The following is an 8142-nucleotide window of genomic DNA, read 5'->3' on the forward strand; positions in this document are numbered from 1 at the left end:
GGATAAAAGTTCTAAAAGTGACATTCTGGGGGCCGATGGCTAAATCCGAACAAGGCCTATAAATTAGATAATAATAGTCTGCTAACGCTTTCCTTTTCCAATTTTGGTAATTGTATTATGGTTATGGAAGTGAGATTTTCTGATTTTGATCACTGTAGCTGTGGTTATGTGTCCCTGAAGGTAGAAAAATAAAATTGAAATGTTCAGGAGTAAAGGACATGCGGTCTGCATCTTCTCGCAAATGACTCAGGAAAAGAGTATAAGTGTAGAGAAGGGCCTGTGTAACGTGGCGTGTCAAACAACCGCCTTTGGCCTCAACTGACAGAAAAATCAGCTGTAGATACAGAGATAGATAGATAGCTCTCTCTGTATATCCATATTCATATACGCTTTCTCTCTCTGACTCTCTCTCAATTCATACGTCACCTTTGATTGGTGGCTTCATCGCAGACTACTTCAGTCAATACATCGGGATCATTTCTAAAGAATTAAAAACATAGATGATCAGACTCCAAGTGACTTCCTAGAGTTACACTTTTGTTTGAAATTCGTTACATGTAGTCTTCAACTGGTAAACTGGTTGAACTCTAAAAAATTATTTGGATATTAGTTATTTGGAAACGAGTATTTCAATCTTCCCTAGACATAGGGCTTCATATAGGTGTAACGAAGATCTTTGGCCTGTCAAAAAGCCTAAAAAAGCCAAATACAAAGACTGAAGTACAGTTCTTTACTACTGAACCTAACTCTCATGTGTAATTGCACTGAGGTTGAATTTAGTTCAAACTTCAACTTCAGTTTCTAGGCACACATCTCTCCAGCCCCTCCTCATTTCCTGATTCTCAAGCCCCTCCACCACATCCTCACTCTTCAAAGAACGCCTATGTCTTTTCCGATCCTCAGATAGGGTTCCAATAACTGCAGGTCTGAGGCAGGGGCTCCCTCCCATATGATGGTGGGTTGGCGGCTGGGATACGGCTTTAGATGGTGGCAGAGCTCTGGAGGGTGAGGAACAGAGCCGAGGACTATCAGCTCCATTCTTTGCTGCTGAGAGCTCCGCCGCTCCCTGTCCACGGCTGCCTTCTCCTCGCTCCAAACAGGATTCTCTCCTCCCCTGGCCCGCTCAGGCAGAGTCTTACACAAAGACATTCTGATCGTTTCCTAAGAGTTTTGGCTACTAGTTTCTAAGGGTCACAAACAAGCTATGAGTAACAAGTCACCCTCTTATGACTCTTTCTTCTTTTTGCCACCTAGAGCCAAAAGGAAAGAAGGTGACCTAGAGACGCTTATAGTCTCTTACGGAAACCTGTTATTCCTATCGAGGCTCCCAATACCTTTCACCTCTCAGATCAGTCAAGTCAACTCACCCCGTCTTGTCACTGGCACCAGATGACATTAAAGACGAATCCACAGCTCTGCCAAAGAGTAAAAAAACACACACACAAAGTCAAGTCAGAGATTTTGGAAGATAATCAGGTTCTTTTTCCTGACAGAATTTGTAAACAACAAGTAAAATCGTGAGGAAACATGACAGGAACCAAAGAGTCTGTTTCAGGGTACAGCATTGGGACCTCTGAAACAGCTTCTGGGCTGTGTGTGTGTGTGTGCGTGTGTCCACTGGAAAGAGAAAGAAGGAAGCAAGGGAGACACAGCTTTCAAGATTAAACCTCCTTTCTTCTTCCCTGTTTTGTCTACCATTCATGCACTCTGGAATTAATTTGGGAAAGGTGAGAGAGATCTGAGAGTGTCAGGATGGGGAGGTGGATCCAAGTCATAGCTACTAAAGGGATAAAGAAGAGAAGAGAGAGGACTCAAATTACTAATATCAGAAATAGAAAAGAGAATATCACGATAGATGCCACTGACACTACACAGATGATAAAGGAACACTAGGAACAATGCTATGTGCACAAACTCGATAACCTAGATGAAATGGGCCAATTCCTTCAAAGACACAAAGTGCCAAAACTCACCAAGAAGAAATGGACGCTCTGAGTAGGCCTATGTCTATTCGAGAAGTTGAATCAACAATTAATGACCTCCCCAAACAGAAAGCACCAGGCCACATGGGTTCACTAGTGAATTCTACCAGGCATTTAAAGAAGAAATCATACTGATTCTCCATCATCTCTTTCAGAGCAGAGAAGCAGAGGGAATACTTCCTAACTCATTCTGTGAGGCTACCATTATGATAATACTAAAACGAGACACAAACATTAGAAAAGAACAACCACAGACCAGTCTCTCTCATGAACATAGATGCAAACCCTCTCAACAAAATGTTAGCAAGTCGAAGCCAACAACGTACACAAAGAATGGTAAACCACAACCAAGTTGATTTATGCCAGGTATGCAAGGCTGGTTCAACTTCCAAAAATCAATTAATGTAACCTAACACATCAACAAATCACAGGATCATATCAATAGATGCAGGAAAAGCATCCGACAAAATCCAACACCCATTCACGATAAAAAAATCTCAGTAAACGGGGAATAGAGGGGATCTTTCTCAACTTGATAAAGAATAGCTACAAAAAACCTACAGCTACTGTCAACTTAATGGTGAGAAACTCAAAGTTTCCCACTAAGATCAGGAACAAAGCAAGGATAACCCCCCACCACCACTCCTTTTCAACATTCTACTAGTAAGTTCTGGCTAGTGCAGAAGACAAGAAAAGGAAATAAAAGGTATACATATTGAGAAGGAAACAATGAAACTGTCCTTGTTCGCAGGTGACAAGATCGTCTGTGTAGAAAATCCAAAAGACTTGGCAAGAAAAACAAAACAAAACAAAAACACAGCCCTCCCCCCGAGACAAACAAGCCACTAGAGCAGGGTTGCAGGACACAAGGTTAACATACAGAAGTCAATCACTCTCCTAGACACCAGCAATGATCAAGCGGAATTTCAAAGCAAAACCACACCACCATTTACATTAGCACCAAAAAAAAAAAAAAACAAGGAAAGAAAGAAATACTTCGGTATAAATCTAAGAAAATATCCCCAAGAGCTATACAAAGAAAACTACAAAATTCTCACGAATGGAATCAAAGGACTAAACAAGTGGAGAGAGATTCTATGTTGACTGGTAGGAAGACTCAACAGTGTCAAGACGTCAGTGCTTCTCAACTTGATTTATACTCTCAGTGCAACCCTAAGAAGGATCCCAGCAAGTTATTTTGGGATATCAACAAACCGATTCTAAAGGTTATAGGAAGAGGCAAGAGACCCAGCAGGGCCAACATAACATTGAAGAAGAAGAAAGCAGGAAGACTGACACCACCCAACTTCAGGATTTACTATAAGGCGACAGTAATCAAGACAGTATTGGTATTGCTGAAAGAACAGACAGATGGACCAAAGGAACAGAACAGAGAGCCCAGAAATAGACCCCCATCAATACAGTCAACTGATCTTTGACAAGGGAGCACAGGAAATACAATGGAGCAAAGACAGTCTTTTCAACAAACTGTGCAGGAAGAACTGGACTTCCACATGCAAAACAATGAACCTATACGTAGACCTTACACCTTTACAAAAGGGAACTCAAAATGCATTACAGACCTAAATGTAAAATGCAAAACTATGAAACTCCTAGAAGAGGATAACACAGGAGAAAACCTAGATGACCTTTTTATAAAAATGACTTTTTAGATACAACACCAAAATCAAGACCATTAAAGAAATAATTGATAAGCTGGACTTCATTAATATTAAAACCTGCTGCTCTGCAAAAGACAATGTCAAGAGAATGAGAAGACGAGCCACAGACTGGGAGAAAATATTTGCAAAAGCCATATTTGATAAAGGACTCTTATCCCAGATATACAAAGAACTCTTAAAACTCAACAATAAGAAAACAAACCACCTGAGTAAAAAATGGGCCAAACACCTTAAGAGACACATCACCAAAGAGGATATACAGATGGCAAATGAGCATACGAGAAGGTGCTCCTCATCACGTGTCATCCGGGAAATGCAAATCGAAACAACCATGAGATACCACTACACACCTATTAGGATAGTCAAAATCCGGAGCATCGACAACAGAAAATGCCGACAACGACGTGGAGCAAGAGAAACACTCATTCGTTATTGCTGGCAATGCAAACTGGCACAGCCACTCTGGAAGACAGTCGAGCGGTTTCTTAGAAAGCCAAACACACCCTTAACGTACGAGCCAGCGATCGTGCTCCTTGGTATTTACTCAAGGAGTTGAAAACTTACATCCACACGAAAACCTGCACACAAATGTTGACGGCAGCTTTATTCATCACTGCCAAATACTGGAAGCAACCAAGATGTCCTTCATAGATGAACGGATAAGTAAACTATGGTATATCCAGTCGTGGGTTATTAGTCAGTGCTAAAAAGAAATGAGCTATCAAGCCATGAAAAGAAATGGGAGAACCTTAAATGCAGGTTCCTTAGCGAAAGAAGCCAATTTGAAAAGGCTGCATACTGTATGACTCCAACTATATGACATTCTGGAAAAGGCAAAATTGGCGAGACAGGAAAATAGCCATGGCTGCCAGGAGCTGGCGGGGAGAGGGGTGAATAGGCGGAGCACAAAGGATTTCATCAAGGCCAGCGAAAGCACTCTATCGTCAGGATACTATAATGGCAGATGCACGTCATTACACGTTTCTGCAAACCCAGAGAACGCGTTAACACCAAGAGTGAGTCGTAATGTGAACTATGGACTTCGGGTCATTATGATGTGCCCATGTGGGTTCACCAACTATCATAAACGTTCCACTCTGGTGGGGGACGTTGATAATAGGAGGCGACGCATGTGTGGGGGCAGGGGCAGGCGGGATATGTCTGCATCTTCCTCGTGACTTTGCTGTGAACCTAAAACTGCTCTTAAAAACAAAAGAGGCTTCAAAAATAAAGAAGGGCATAGGAGCCAGCTTTAAGGAACTCCTCTGACCAAACCTGGGACCATTTGAGCATCAAATAAATAAGCTTAGAAATGGATTGTAACTCACGGAATAGAATAAGAATGTACAAGTTCACAGTAATAATAAACAAATAGGTGAGTAGGAATAGTTCTTCTGTTAACAGCTAACAGAATGTTAGCTATTAAATGCAGACAGAACAATTTAGTTTGAAAGAAATCACTGTTTTGCAACCATCATAGCTGTATGTTATTCACACAGGAATCATCAATGGATGCTAAAACTAGTGCATCAAAGTTTTATGTGGAGCAGGGTATTGAACATTGAGATACTTGGAACATAGACTCAAAGTAGCTTCCCCCAAATTCGTAATTAATTATAAATGGAACAACAGTAACCTGCCAGTGAATAAATCAGGCCCCTCAACCAAGTGACTACTCAACAAGTGGATCAAAGTTAACATCCACCAATAGCGGGATGAACCTGATATACCGCAAACGTGACACAACGTCACTTCTGTGCTATTCCTGCCAAAATGCATACCGTGGTGTAATCACAAGGAAACACCACACAGACCTAAACTGGGGGACATCCTACAAAACAAATGCCCTGTACTCTTTACAAACGTCAATGTCGTGAAAGACCAAGAAAGGCCAAAGAACCATTCCAAATGGAAGGAAGCTAAAGAGACGGGAAGAATAGACTCAAGGTATGAGCCTGGCGTGGATGTGATATCGGATAAAAGTTCTAAAAGTGACATTCTGGGGGCCGATGGCTAAATCCGAACAAGGCCTATAAATTAGATAATAATAGTCTGCTAACGCTTTCCTTTTCCAATTTTGGTAATTGTATTATGGTTATGGAAGTGAGATTTTCTGATTTTGATCACTGTAGCTGTGGTTATGTGTCCCTGAAGGTAGAAAAATAAAATTGAAATGTTCAGGAGTAAAGGACATGCGGTCTGCATCTTCTCGCAAATGACTCAGGAAAAGAGTATAAGTGTAGAGAAGGGCCTGTGTAACGTGCGTGTCTAACAAACGCCTTTGGCCTCAACTGACAGAAAAATCAGCTGTAGATACAGAGATAGATAGATAGCTCTCTCTGTATATCCATATTCATATACGTTTTCTCTCTCTGACTCTCTCTCAATTCATACGTCACCTTTGATTGGTGGCTTCATCGCAGACTACTTCAGTCAATACATCGGGATCATTTCTAAAGAATTAAAAACATAGATGATCAGACTCCAAGTGACTTCCTAGAGTTACACTTTTGTTTGAAATTGCTTACATGTAGTCTTCAACTGGTAAACTGGTTGAACTCTAAAAAATTATTTGGATATTAGTTATTTGGAAACGAGTATTTCAATCTTCCCTAGACATAGGGCTTCATATAGGTGTAACGAAGATCTTTGGCCTGTCAAAAAGCCTAAAAAAGCCAAATACAAAGACTGAAGTACAGTTCTTTACTACTGAACCTAACTCTCATGTGTAATTGCACTGAGGTTGAATTTAGTTCAAACTTCAACTTCAGTTTCTAGGCACACATCTCTCCAGCCCCTCCTCATTTCCTGATTCTCAAGCCCCTCCACCACATCCTCACTCTTCAAAGAACGCCTATGTCTTTTCCGATCCTCAGATAGGGTTCCAATAACTGCAGGTCTGAGGCAGGGGCTCCCTCCCATATGATGGTGGGTTGGCGGCTGGGATACGGCTTTAGATGGTGGCAGAGCTCTGGAGGGTGAGGAACAGAGCCGAGGACTATCAGCTCCATCCTTTGGTGCAGAGAGCTCCGCCGCCCCTGTCCACGGCTGCCTTCTCCTCGCCTCCAAACAGGATTCTCTCCTCCCTGGCCCGCTCAGGCAGAGTCTTACACAAAGACATTCTGATCAAGCTTCCTAAGAGTTTTGGCTACTAGTTTCTAAGGGTCACAAACAAGCTATGAGTAACAAGTCACCCTCTTATGACTCTTTCTTCTTTTTGCCACCTAGAGCCAAAAGGAAAGAAGGTGACCTAGAGACGCTTATAGTCTCTTACGGAAACCTGTTATTCCTATCGAGGCTCCCAATACCTTTCACCTCTCAGATCAGTCAAGTCAACTCACCCCGTCTTGTCACTGGCACCAGATGACATTAAAGACGAATCCACAGCTCTGCCAAAGAGTAAAAAAACACACACACAAAGTCAAGTCAGAGATTTTGGAAGATAATCAGGTTCTTTTTCCTGACAGAATTTGTAAACAACAAGTAAAATCGTGAGGAAACATGACAGGAACCAAAGAGTCTGTTTCAGGGTACAGCATTGGGACCTCTGAAACAGCTTCTGGGCTGTGTGTGTGTGTGTGTGTGTGTGTGTGTGTCCACTGGAAAGAGAAAGAAGGAAGCAAGGGAGACACAGCTTTCACGATTAAACCTCCTTTCTTCTTCCCTGTTTTGTCTACCATTCATGCACTCTGGAATTAATTTGGGAAAGGTGAGAGAGATCTGAGAGTGTCAGGATGGGGAGGTGGATCCAAGTCATAGCTACTAAAGGGATAAAGAAGAGAAGAGAGAGGACTCAAATTACTAATATCAGAAATAGAAAAGAGAATATCACGATAGATGCCACTGACACTACACAGATGATAAAGGAACACTAGGAACAATGCTATGTGCACAAACTCGATAACCTAGATGAAATGGGCCAATTCCTTCAAAGACACAAAGTGCCAAAACTCACCAAGAAGAAATGGACGCTCTGAGTAGGCCTATGTCTATTCGAGAAGTTGAATCAACAATTAATGACCTCCCCAAACAGAAAGCACCAGGCCACATGGGTTCACTAGTGAATTCTACCAGGCATTTAAAGAAGAAATCATACTGATTCTCCATCATCTCTTTCAGAGCAGAGAAGCAGAGGGAATACTTCCTAACTCATTCTGTGAGGCTACCATTATGATAATACTAAAACGAGACACAAACATTAGAAAAGAAAACCACAGACCAGTCTCTCTCATGAACATAGATGCAAACCCTCTCAACAAAATGTTAGCAAGTCGAAGCCAACAACGTACACAAAGAATGGTAAACCACAACCAAGTTGATTTATGCCAGGTATGCAAGGCTGGTTCAACTTCCAAAAATCAATTAATGTAACCTAACACATCAACAAATCACAGGATCATATCAATAGATGCAGGAAAAGCATCCGACAAAATCCAACACCCATTCACGATAAAAATCTCAGTAAACGGGGAATAGAG

The 8142-nt window shown here is 41.6% G+C and overlaps 1 long non-coding RNA gene across 1 annotated transcript; it reads right to left on the reverse strand.

Moving 5' to 3' along the window:
- Positions 1–399: 399 nt before the first annotated feature.
- Positions 400–7863, reverse strand: LOC147916158 (uncharacterized). The gene is made up of 4 exons (XR_015553449.1): positions 7006–7863; positions 6064–6117; positions 1368–1415; positions 400–480 (listed from the first exon to the last, which is right to left on the reverse strand). It is a non-coding gene; the product is annotated as an uncharacterized LOC147916158 (long non-coding RNA).
- Positions 7864–8142: the final 279 nt, after the last annotated feature.

This window comes from Ceratotherium simum, chromosome 10 (genome assembly GCF_057802395.1).
Source record: "Ceratotherium simum simum isolate JZ-2026a chromosome 10, ASM5780239v1, whole genome shotgun sequence".
In the NCBI taxonomy this organism is placed as follows: domain Eukaryota; kingdom Metazoa; phylum Chordata; class Mammalia; order Perissodactyla; family Rhinocerotidae; genus Ceratotherium; species Ceratotherium simum.